Source organism: Canis lupus, chromosome 9 (genome assembly GCF_003254725.2).
Source record: "Canis lupus dingo isolate Sandy chromosome 9, ASM325472v2, whole genome shotgun sequence".
Lineage (NCBI taxonomy): Eukaryota > Metazoa > Chordata > Mammalia > Carnivora > Canidae > Canis > Canis lupus.
Window position 1 is genome coordinate 13,355,228 of NC_064251.1, and position 12,004 is coordinate 13,367,231.

Sequence of the window (12,004 nt, forward strand, 5' to 3'; positions counted from 1 at the left end):
TTTACTGCATTCATTTTATCATTCTCTGGATATTAATTTTTTTCCTGAAACATTTGAGAGTATGTTAAAGACACACTGTAGTAAATATTTTAAGCTTATTTTATCCTAACAATAAGGGCTTATGTGACAACATAGTCACAGTAAGATGATCAAAATTAAAAAAAAAAATTAACACTCATGCAATACTATTACCTAACCAATAGACTTTTCTCAGATTTTACCAGTTGCCCAGATAAAGTCCTTTATGACAAAAGATAATCCGAAATCACGTGTTGCAATCTCTTGTGTGTCTTTCTATTCCTCTTCAATCTGGGAAATTTTCTGTTTTACTTTGTCTTTCATAACCTTAACATTTTGGAAGAGTCGGTTATTTTGTGAAATGTCTCTCAGTTTGAGTACATCTAATGCTTTTCTTGTGATTAGGTTCAGTTTGTGAATTTTATGGCCAGAATTCTCTAGAACTAATGCTCTGTCACTCTCAACGCATCGTATCAGGAGGCATATGGTAGCAATTTGTCCTCTTACTGATCATAAGGACACTGACCATTGGTTAGTTTTTTTGTCTGCCAGCTTTCTTCACTGCTAAATTATTATTTTCTCGGGGATCCCTGGGTGGCGCAGCGGTTTGGCGCCTGCCTTTGGCCCAGTGCGCGATCCTGGAGACCCGGGATCGAATCCCACATCGGGCTCCCGGTGCATGGAGCCTGCTTCTTTTTAAATAAAAATTAAAAATAAAATAAATTATTATTTTCTCTTTGAAAAATTAATAAATATCTTGTGGAGAGATACTTTAAGACTGTGCAAATATCCTGCTAATCCTCCAGCTTTTACCCACTAATTTTAGCATCAATTGATGATTCTTCTATGAATCAATTATTACTCTGATGGTTGCCCAAAAGTAATTTTTTTTTATTTTTTATTTTTATTTTATGATAGTCACAGAGAGAGAGAGAGAGACAGAGGCAGAGACATAGGCAGAGGGAGAAGCAGGCTCCATGCACTGGGAGCCCGAAGTGGGATTCGATCCCGGGTCTCCAGGATCGCGCCCTGGGCCAAAGGCAGGCGCCAAACCGCTGCGCCACCCAGGGATCCCCCAAAAGTAATTTTATAAGTTTTTCTTTTCCAAGGAGGATTAAGAGATTTATTTTTTAAATGTTTATGTATTTGCCTTTTTTTTTTTTAAGATTTTATTTATTCGGAACACCTGGGTGGCTCAGCAGTTGGGTATCTGCCTTCAGCTCAGGTTGTGATCACAGGATCCGGGATTGAGTCCCACACTGGACTCCTGCAGGGAGCCTGCTTCTCCCTCTGCCTGGGTCTCTGCCTCTCTCTCTCTCTGTGTGTGTCTCTTATGAATAAACAAATAAAATCTTAAAAAAAAAAAGAAAGAAGAAAGAAAGAAAGAAAGAAAGAAAGAAAGAAAGAAAGAAAGAAGAAAGAAAGAAGAAAAGAAAGAAAGAAAGAAAGAAAGAAAGAAAGAAAGAAAGAAAAAAGAAGAAAAAGAAAAAAGAAGAAAGAAAGAAAGAAAGAAGAAAGAAGAAAGAAAGAAAGAAAGAAAGAAAGAAAGAAAGAAAGAAAGAAAGAAAGAAAGAAAGAAAGAAAAATTTGGGACACCTGGAATGCTCAGTGGTTGAGCATCGACCTTTGGCTCAGGTCATGATCCCGGAGACCCCAGATGGAGTCTTACATCTGGCTCCCTGCTTCTCCCTCTGCCTATGTCCCTGCCTCTCTCTGTCTCTCATGAATAAATAAATAAAATCTTAAAAAAAAAAAAAAGAAGGAATTGAAATTTGGAACCCAGCAAAAATCCAGGCAGGTAGTGATTGTCTCCATGAACACTATAATGTGAAGTGTTCTGTGAAGGCGGCATCTCTGGTTTGGGAGCAGACAGGCCATGGGGACGGAGGGGGCACAAAGATGTCTCTTGCCTCCAGCTCTGTGGAGGTAGGCAGGGTCTAGAGTGCAAGCCGGGGTGGGGGCAGGGGGCAGGTGTCTTGTGGGCTTTGGACAATGAGACTCTGACCTTGCTGCATTCCTACTGCTTCCACACCACTACCACTGCCACCACCACTACCACTGCCACCACCACCACCACTATCACCACTACCACTACTACCACTGGGTCTCTTTGGAATCTTGGGGTGGGGGGCACCTTTGAGGATCATGGCTGCTACCGCCCAGGATTTGAGCATGGGGAGTGGGCGCAGCCTCAGCAGATGGGACACCTGTGCCCTACAGGTGTTGACAAGATCCACCATCTGTAATGTCCTTGGCACAATAAAACCAAGTGTCAATTAAAAAAAAAAAAAAAAAGAGTCCCCCTGGGTGGCTCAGTCAGTTAAGCTTCCAACTCTTGATTTTGGCTCAGGTCATGATCTCAGGGTTGTGAAATGGAGGCCAACATCAGACTCCATGCTCAGCATGCTTAAGATTCTCTCCTTCTCCCTCTGCCCCTGGCCCCCCAAATAAATAAATTAATAATAATAATAATGATTATTATTATTATTATTATTATTATTATTATTTACCCAGTAGGCTGGCTCAGTAGGTAGAGCATATGACTCTTGACCTCAGGGTTGTTGGTTTGGGCCTCACATTGAGTGTAGACATTAGTTAAAAAGAAAATCTTGGAAAAAAAAAAAAAAAAGAAAATCTTGGGGTTTCTTGGCTCGTTAAGTTAAGCATCTCCCTCTGGCTCAGGTCATGATCCCAGGGTCCTGGGATAGAGACTCACATCAGGCTCCCAGCTCAGCAGAGAGCCTGCTTCTCCCTCCCCTCTGCTGCTCCCCTTACTTGTGCACTCTCTCTCATCCTCTCTCTCTCTCTCTCTGTCAAATAAATAAATAAAATCTTTTTTGAAAAAAGGAGTAGAGGGGTGCCTGGGTGGCTTGGCAGCTGAGCATCTGCCTTTGGCTCAGGGCGTGATCCTGGGGTCCTAGGATCGAGTCCGCATCAGGCTCCTCTGCAGGAGCCTGCTTCTCCCTCTGCCTGTGTCTCTTTCTCTCTCTGTGTCTCTCATGAGTACATAAATAAAGTCTTTTAAAAAAATTAATTAATTAATTAAAATTAAAAAGGATTAGAAATTTTTTTAAAAATACTTTTTATTTATTTTATTTTTTTTTTTTTAAGAAAAATACTTTTTAAAATAAATAATTTGCGGGCAGCCCAGGTGGCTCAGTGGTTTAGCACATTGCCTTCAGCCCAGGGCCTGATCCTGGAGACCTGGGATCGAGTCTCGCGTGGGGTTCCCTGCATGGAGCCTGCTTCTCCCTCTGCCTGTGTCTCTGCCTCTCTCTCTCTCTCTCTCTCTGTCTGTCTCTCATGAATAAATAAATAAAATCTTTTTTAAAAATTAAAATTAAAAAATAAAATAAATAATTTGCTCATTAAGAAATCTCTTTATAAGCTCAGAGCATGTGTTTGGAACTCTGTTTGACCCTGGGATTCAGAAAAAAATGAAACACATCCAAGTCCTCAGGGAGCACACTCCTTTTCATCTGGGAGCACAAGTACGAATATATACCTACTCTGCAGCAGGGAAAAGGCCGTTCCAGACTGGTTTAGAACCCAGAGCCTGGTACAGCAGGAGCTGGGGGGCCTCTGTTGAGTAGAGTGAGAGGACCCACCTTGTTCTATGTGTGTAGTACGCACACTGATTTCTTTTTTTTTTTAATTTTTTTTTTAATTTATTTATGATAGTCACACAGAGAGAGAGAGAGAGAGGCAGAGACATAGGCAGAGGGAGAGGGAGAAGCAGGCTCCATGCACTGGGAGCCCGATGTGGGACTCGATCCAGGGTCTGTCTCCAGGATCGCGCCCTGGGCCAAAGGCAGGCGCCAAACCGCTGCGCCACCCAGGGATCCCCCACACACTGATTTCTATGTAGGATAAGGAGATTTGGGGAGGGAGGACAAAAACTTGAAGCCTGTCTATCATTAATGTGTCTGAGGAAAATGGGTGCCCAGACAAGGGCAAGATGACAGGAAAGAACTACAGAAACCTTAAGCAAGGGACACCTGGGTGCCTCAGTGATTGAGCATTTGCCTATGTCTCAGGTCGTGATCCCAGGGTCCTGGGAGGAGTTCTGCATCGGGCTCCCCATGAGGAGCCTGCTTCTCCCTCTGCCTATGTCTCCACCTCTCTGTGTCTCTCATGAACAAATGAATAAATAATCTTAAGGGGGAAAAAAGGAAGCCTTAAGTAAGATCTCACTTTAAGTAAAGAATCAAAAATAAATAAACTAAAAAGGAAGGAAAGAATTGGCTCGGTGTCAGTCTCCCCATCCCAAGACCTTCACGGTCCCAGCAACTACCTAGAAGGGTCTTGCTCCATGTTGTATCAACAATGAACTTCACCACATCCCATAATTACATCAACTGATACATATTTGTATTAGCAATATATAAGTTGGTTTTCATTGGTTAGTTGGCATATCTTGTCAGTATTTGATTAATTTTTAGTAAGTTTGACAGTTTTGTTTTGTTTTTCTAAGATTTATTTATTTATTCATGAGAGACAGGGGATCCCTGGGTGGCGCAGCGGTTTGGTGCCTGCCTTTGGCCCAGGGCGCGATCCTGGAGACCCAGGATCGAATCCCACGTCGGGCTCCCGGTGCATGGAGCCTGCTTCTCCCTCTGCCTGTGTCTCTGCCTCTCTCTCTCTCTCTCTGTGTGTGACTATCATAAATAAAAAAATAAAATAAAATAAAAAATAAAAATAAATATTCATGAGAGACAGAGAGAGAGATTTGAGGGAGCCTCAAATCTTTAGGTAGGCTCTACGTAGCTCATAGGACCAAGGGACTGCGTCTGGAGTACCTAATGACTTTTTTTTTTTAAGTTGCAAGAAGTTTTATTTACTTTATCTTAGAGACAAGTGTCCCTGACTAGATGCAACTCACTTAAAAAAAAAGAAAGAAAGAAAGAAAGAAAAGAAAGAAATGGGTAGCCCTGGTGGCGCAGCGGTTTAGCGCTGCCTGCAGCCCGGGGTGTGATCCTGGAGACCTGGGATCGAGTCCCACATCGGGCTTCCTGCATGGAGCCTGCTTCTCCCTCTTCCTGTGTCTCTGCCTCTCTCTCGCTCTCTCTGAATGAATGAATAAATAAATCTTTAAAAAAAAAAAAAGAAAAGAAAACACATACAAAACAACTTTATTGAGATTTAATTTACATACCATAAAACTCCCCCGTTTCAAGTGTACAATTGAATGTTCTTTCATAAATGCACAGAGTTGTGCAACCATCAGCACTGTCTAATTTTAGAACATTTCATCACTTCAGAAAGAAACCTTGTGCCCACTTAAAGTCACTTCCCATCCTTCCCTTAACCCCTGGCAACCACATAACTACTTTCTGCCTCTATAGATTTGTCTTTTCTGGACATTTCCGAGAAATGGAATCATATGGACCACAAAGATGTGGTCTTTGTGACTGGCTTCTTTCAACCAAGCCTAATGTTTTTGAGGTTTATCCATGCTATAGCAAGTCAGCATCTCATTCATTTTTATTACTGATTAATATTACATAGTATGGCTAGAGCACATTTTATCTGCCCTTTCACCAGTTGCTGGGCAATTGGGTCGTTTTCACCTTTTGGCTATTGTGAGCAAGATTGCTGTGAGCAATTTGTGCGAGTCTTTGTGTGCATATATATTTTTTATTTGTCTAAGAATGAAATTGCTGGGTCATGTGAGAACAATTAGAGAAATTGCCAAACTGTTTTCCATGGTGATTGCACCATTGTACATTCCTGCCAGCAGGGAAGGAGGGTTCCACTTTCACTACATCCTTACCGACACTTGTTCTCTTTCTTGTTCCAGCCATCCTAGTGGGTATAAAGTGGTAGCTCATTGTGGTTTTAATTTTTTTTTTTTTTTTTAATGATAGTCACAGAGAGAGAGAGAGAGAGAGAGAGGCAGAGACACAGGCAGAGGGAGAAGCAGGCTCCATGCAGGGAGCTCGACTTGGGATTCGATCCCGGGTCTCCAGGATCGCGCCCTGGGCCAAAGGCAGGCGCCAAACCGCTGCGCCACCCAGGGATCCCTCATTGTGGTTTTAATCTGCATTTCCCTAATGACTAATGATATCGAACATCTTTTCATGGGCTTTTGGTCATTTGCATATATCCTTTGAGAAATATTTATTCAAATCCTTTGCCCATTTTTTAAAATATTTTATTTTTGGGACGCCTGGGTGGCTCAGCAGTTGGGCCTCTGCATGAAGCCTGCTTCTCCCTCTGCCTATGTCTCTGTCTCTCTCTCTCTGTGTTTCTCATGAATAGATAAATTCTTTTAAAAAAAATTACTTTTAAGTAATCTCTACATCTGATGTGGGGCTCAAATTCACAACCCCAAGATCAATAGTTGCATACTTCACTGACCAAGCCAGCCAGGTGCCCCTGAATTCTTCTTTTTATTTATTTATTTTTTTTAATTTATTTTTCTGAATTCTTCTTTATATCATTTATGCTTTTGGTGTCATAGCTAAGAAGCCATTGCCTCACCCAGCATTGTGAAGATTGATTCCTATGTTTTATTCTAAGAGTTTTATAATTTTACCTCTCACATTTAGGCCTATGATCCAGTCTGAGTTAATGTTTGTGTCTAGTGTAAGATGTAAGTTCAAATTAATTATCTTATGTGTAGATATTCAGTTGTCCCAGAAACATTTGTTGGAAAGACTATTCTTTCCCCCAAAGACTTGTCTTGGCACCTGAATTTTACAATGGTCCTAGAGGTTAAATCTAATAGCAGGATCTGAACATTAGGGAAAAGTGGTTATTTCCACGTATGATGTGACTGCTGATACTTGAACCTGCCCTGCAGACAGTAAGACTGCATCTTGCAAGAATAGTACTGACCTTCTGCTTCCCAAGGTGGCATCAAAGATTTCTGGTTTTTAGAGCACCAGTGATATTCCAGTTTTATTGGCATTGTGTGTGGTGGTCTCCAGGTCCATCATCACCTTCCTTGTCTCCAGGTCCATCATTACCTACATGGTGATCATAGCAATGGAAGCTACGTATTACCCACAGAGCAGCACTGTGTATAACCATCAGGACCTGGATCCATTAGGTCCAAGCTCAGGTAGCTGCCATGGCCACCAGTGACCACCCCTGGTCTGTGACTATGTCTAAGCACCCTGGGATTTCCTAAAGTGATTTCACAAAAGTAGGAGGGCCTATTATAAAAGGTTGAAAAGGTGAGATTTGGGCACTTATTTAAATGAGTCCCAAATAAATAAATAAATAAATAAATAAATAAAGTCCCTACGTGTCTTCACAGGCCCTGCCTGTACATTGTATATATGTACAGTGTGCAGTGGGGGCCCCGGGCTCTCTTCCAAGTGATGCAACTTGTCAAAACCTAGGATACAAACCACGGAGGAAACCAGCTGGGTACATCAAGGTCAGTAATTTGAACTGGATCTAGACCAAAGAGCATAGATGGGCCAAAGCCAAAGCCAGGAGTGAAACGAAGAGTTATATCAGGAGCCAAATGTCAGGATCCAGGAAGGCAGGATACAAAAGAGACATTGAATGTAGACAAGAGTGTAGTAAGAATGAGACACTCGAGACAGAAACCAAGGATAACATTGTGACTGGGAGTCTAGGTGATCTTGGAGTTGGATAATTTTCCCACTGACCAGCCTTTTAGAAACTGCAAAGACATTCATCTCTGCATTCCAGAAAGGTGGGTTCCTGGCACAGCCTTTGAGACAGCTGGTCTCAAAATTGGTGCTAGTGACAGCTCCCGACACAAGGCACATGCATGCTGAATGCCTACCATGTACCTAGTGTGACACCATATATACCTGGAGGTAGAAGCCATTGTCATAGTAGAAGACAAATCCTGCTCTCAGGAAGCTGAGAAGACCGCTGGCTTAAGCTATTTCCAGGGTGTGGGCACCTGGCAGACTCAGGCAATAGAGCATGTGACTCTTGACCTTGGGGTCATGAGTTCAAGACCTATGAGGGGCTTAGAGTTTAGCTAAAAAAACATTTTTTTTTTAATTTTTTATTTATTTATGATAGTCACGGAGAGAGAGAGAGAGAGAGGCAGAGACATAGGCAGAGGGAGAAGCAGGCTCCATGCACCAGGAGCCTGATGTGGGATTCGATCCCAGGTCTCCAGGATCGCGCCCTGGGCCAAAGGCAGGCGCCAAACCGCTGCGCCACCCAGGGATCCCTAAAAAAACATTTTTAATAAAATAAAATAATTTCTGATGGAAACGCAGGTCCTGGGGCTGTGAAGTCTCCATTAGATTAACCATAATGGCAGTCAATGTGACCAGCCCTAAGTCACAGACACATGTCCAGGTTAACACAGCTAATAAAAGACAGGGCGTGATCCTGGAGTTCTGGGATCCTATCCCTCATTGGGCTCCCTGCATGGAGCCTGCTTCTTCCTCTGCCTGTGTCTCTGCCTGTGTCTCTGCCTCTCATGAATAAATAAATAAAATCTTAAAAAAAAAAAAAAAAGAAATTGACTCATACAATTTCAGAGGTTGAGAAATCTCAAGATCTGCAATCACCATGCTAGAGACTCAAGGGAGCCAAGACTGTAGTGCCAGTCCAAATTGGAAGGTCTGAGAACCAGGAGAGCTGATGGTACAGTTTTAGTCTAAGGGCAGGAAAAGACAGATGTTCCAACTCATGCAGTCAGGTGGTTCTTTTTTTTTCAGCATTTTTGTTCTATTCAGGTCTTCAACAGATTGGATGAGGCCCACCCACATTAGGGAGAGCAATCTGCTTTACTCAGTCTATTAATTGTTGAAGTGTGAGCCTCTCCAGAAACATTCTCACAGACATGCCCAGAGTAACACTTGACCACATGACCACATGACTAGGTACCTTGTGGCTCAGTCCAGCAGACCCATAATCACAAGGAACAAGGAAGTATCAATGCATCACTTTCTAGAGGGTCCCAAAGACCCAGGCAAGTGGCCTTACCCCATGTTGGAGACCTTTGTAGGTAGAGAAGAGATTCTTTTTTTTTTTTTTTTTTTATTTATTTATTCATGAGAGACACAGAGAGAGGCAGACACATAGGCAGAGGGAGAGGCAGGCTCCATGCAGGGAGCCTGATGCAGGACTCGATCCTGGGACTCCAAGATCATTCCCTGAGCCAAAGGCAGATGCTCAACTGCTGATCCACCCAGACGTCCAGAGAAGAGATTCTTTTTTAAAATTAATTCATGAGAGAGAGAGGGAGAGAGAGAGAAAGAGAGAGAGGCAGAGACACAGGCAGAGGGAAAAGCAGGCCGCATGCAGGGAGCCCAATGCCGGACTCAACCCTGAGGCCTCAGGATCACACCCTGGGCCGAAGGCGGTGCTAAACCGCTGAGCTGCCCAGGCTGCCCCCATAAGAGATTCTTTAAGAGGGTGGTATTGCTCCCAATGAGATTTTTGAAATCCGTAGGAATATTTTTTATTTTCACAGTCATTGGGGAATGATTGGAAAATCATTTAATGGTTGGAAACCAGGGATGCTAGGTACCCTACAACACACATGTAACACAGGACTTTCAAATATCCCACTGGATATTCACATAGGCAAAGATGATCATGTAGGTGTTAGTTATATAGGTTCTATCTCGATCTAGAACCTACTGTTTTACATTATAATTTCAGAATGAAACATAAAAGTTTGGGGGATCCACCTCTCATATAAATTCAGGGATAATTGTGCTTGGTTTTCTATGTATCTTAGTCCATTTGGGGGGCTATAGCAAAATACCGTAGGAATACCTGGCTGGCTCAGCCAGTAGTGCATCCAACTCTTGATTTCAGGGTCATGAGTTTGAGGCCCACATTGGGTTGTAAAATCTTTACCAAAAAAAAAAAAAAAAAAGATCTCATTACTTCTCAAAGGGCCCACCTCCTAATACCATCACCTTGGGTATTAGGTCTTCAACATATGAATGGAGGGAGGGACACTAGCAGTGGGGCTCTCCCAAAGGTTATTTACTCTTTTGGTAAAGATGTCTTTAATGGCCACATTCCTTGTGATTTTTTTTTTTTTTTAAGATTTTATTTATTCCTGAGAGGCACAGAGAGAGGCAGAGACACAGGCAGAGGGAGAAGTAAGCTCCATACTGGAACCTGACGTGGGACTCGATCCTGGGTCTCCAGGACCACACCCTGGGCTGAAGGTGACGCTAAACCGCTGAGCCACTGGGGATGCCCTCCTTGCGATATTTAATTTGATAACACCATCCACCCATGGCTTTCATAGTGTCTCATTCATGGTGATTCTATATAGCGGTACAAACATGTTTTTTTTTTTTTTCTTCCTATGTCTTCTAGTGTAGTCAAGCCCAAGCATTTACTTAAGATATTTTATTTATATATTTTTAAGTGAGCTCAGCACTCACCATAGGGCTTGAACTTACAACCTCGAGATCAAGAGTTGCTTGCTCTACCAACTGAGTCAGCCAGGAGTCCTCATTTATATTATGTTATTATAAATTCCTTTCCATTTGTTTCTCCTTTATATTGGGGCTTTATATTGTGGGGTTTTGTTCTGGAAATTCTGAGTGCAAGTATGTTATTTTATGTGTGAATTTCATGTCAGGAAAACAGAGGCATTACAAAAGACTTGGTTAAAAGGAAGGCATTGAGTCTGATCTAGTTGAAAATGATTAAGCCAGACAAGGAAATGGTTCCCAACTACCCACCATTTCCCACTCAGTGGGACTTTGGGGTATGTTCTTAAACCCTTCACAAAAGAGGTGCTTATATACTAATTAGCGTTGAATATGTATTTGGATTAGAGAAGGGCCAGCAAAGTTACCCAGAGCAGGCAAAGGATAGCTCCTTTATCCAAGATCCCCTCCAGGCATCAGTAACCCCCTATTCATGGATCATCGACAGCAAAGAGCACCCCCCAAGGGTGAGCATACAGCCAGAGAGACCTACTCAATTACCCTTCCACAAAGAACACCTAGAGACACCATTAGGAATGGAAGAGGACCGAGCCTGGTGGGAGGTGGGGTCCATGAATGCAAATAAACTTTGCTCTCCCCCCTTCTCCCTGGGAAGTATCTCAGAAGATTCTTTCATTCTCTTGGGCAGCCATTCTGATTTTCCAGGGGCCATGGCAGGTCCTAGTGTACACAGTCCTCATGCTGATTCTTACTACTTCTGTCCATTCCTCTTCATAAAATGTCTTGCCTGTGGATTTTCCTCTGACCTCTTTCCAAGCTCGTTCTCCTAGCCTCATCTTCTTGCCAATCAGGACGGCCAACCCACCTCTTCAAATCCTGGCTTTGGGTGTGATGCTTTAAGCTTACTTGTTTCCTCCTTTGCTCTTTCCCAAGACCCACGCACCAGTTCCCCTTTGCATCATGAACCAGAGAACGGGCCTGACCGCCCCCTGCTTGGGACCCAACTTCGCTCTTGTTTCATCGCCCCACAACTGCTGACCTAAGACACCCTTCCCCAAGCCCAGCCCTGACTCCCAAGCTCCTGGCCTGCGTTAGAATCCAAGGCTCAATTTGTCAGTGGGAGAAGGTTGGTCAGTGTCCTCCCCTCTGCTTCTGCAGAGACCTGAGCCATCGACCCAGATCATCTGTCCAAAAGATGCCATGGCTCTAATTTCAGAGGTGAGGACAGGATCTCCCACCACCAACATCTTTCACCTTTGCAAAAGAGATTAGGAACAACTAGTGCCCACTGTCTATACCCAAGACCAGACTTTATAGGAGAAACCTAAATCAGCTACTCATTCTGCAAAGTTCTATTTCTCTTAGGGCATGCCTGGAGCTTGTATTGAACCGAGTATTTCTGAGGCTTGCTAGACAATACAAGAGTATACCCAAGCAGCTTATCACTCCTTCCTTGCACCTCCAACCCCTAATCACGAACACTGAGCCACTGGCTACATGTAAACTTACACAAAGTCTGTGCGAACCCTGAATATAATTCAATCTCCTTGTTTTCTTTTGATAATTCAGAAACGGCATCTCGATTATTCCGTGATGGAGTAGAGAATTCTTTTTTGCAA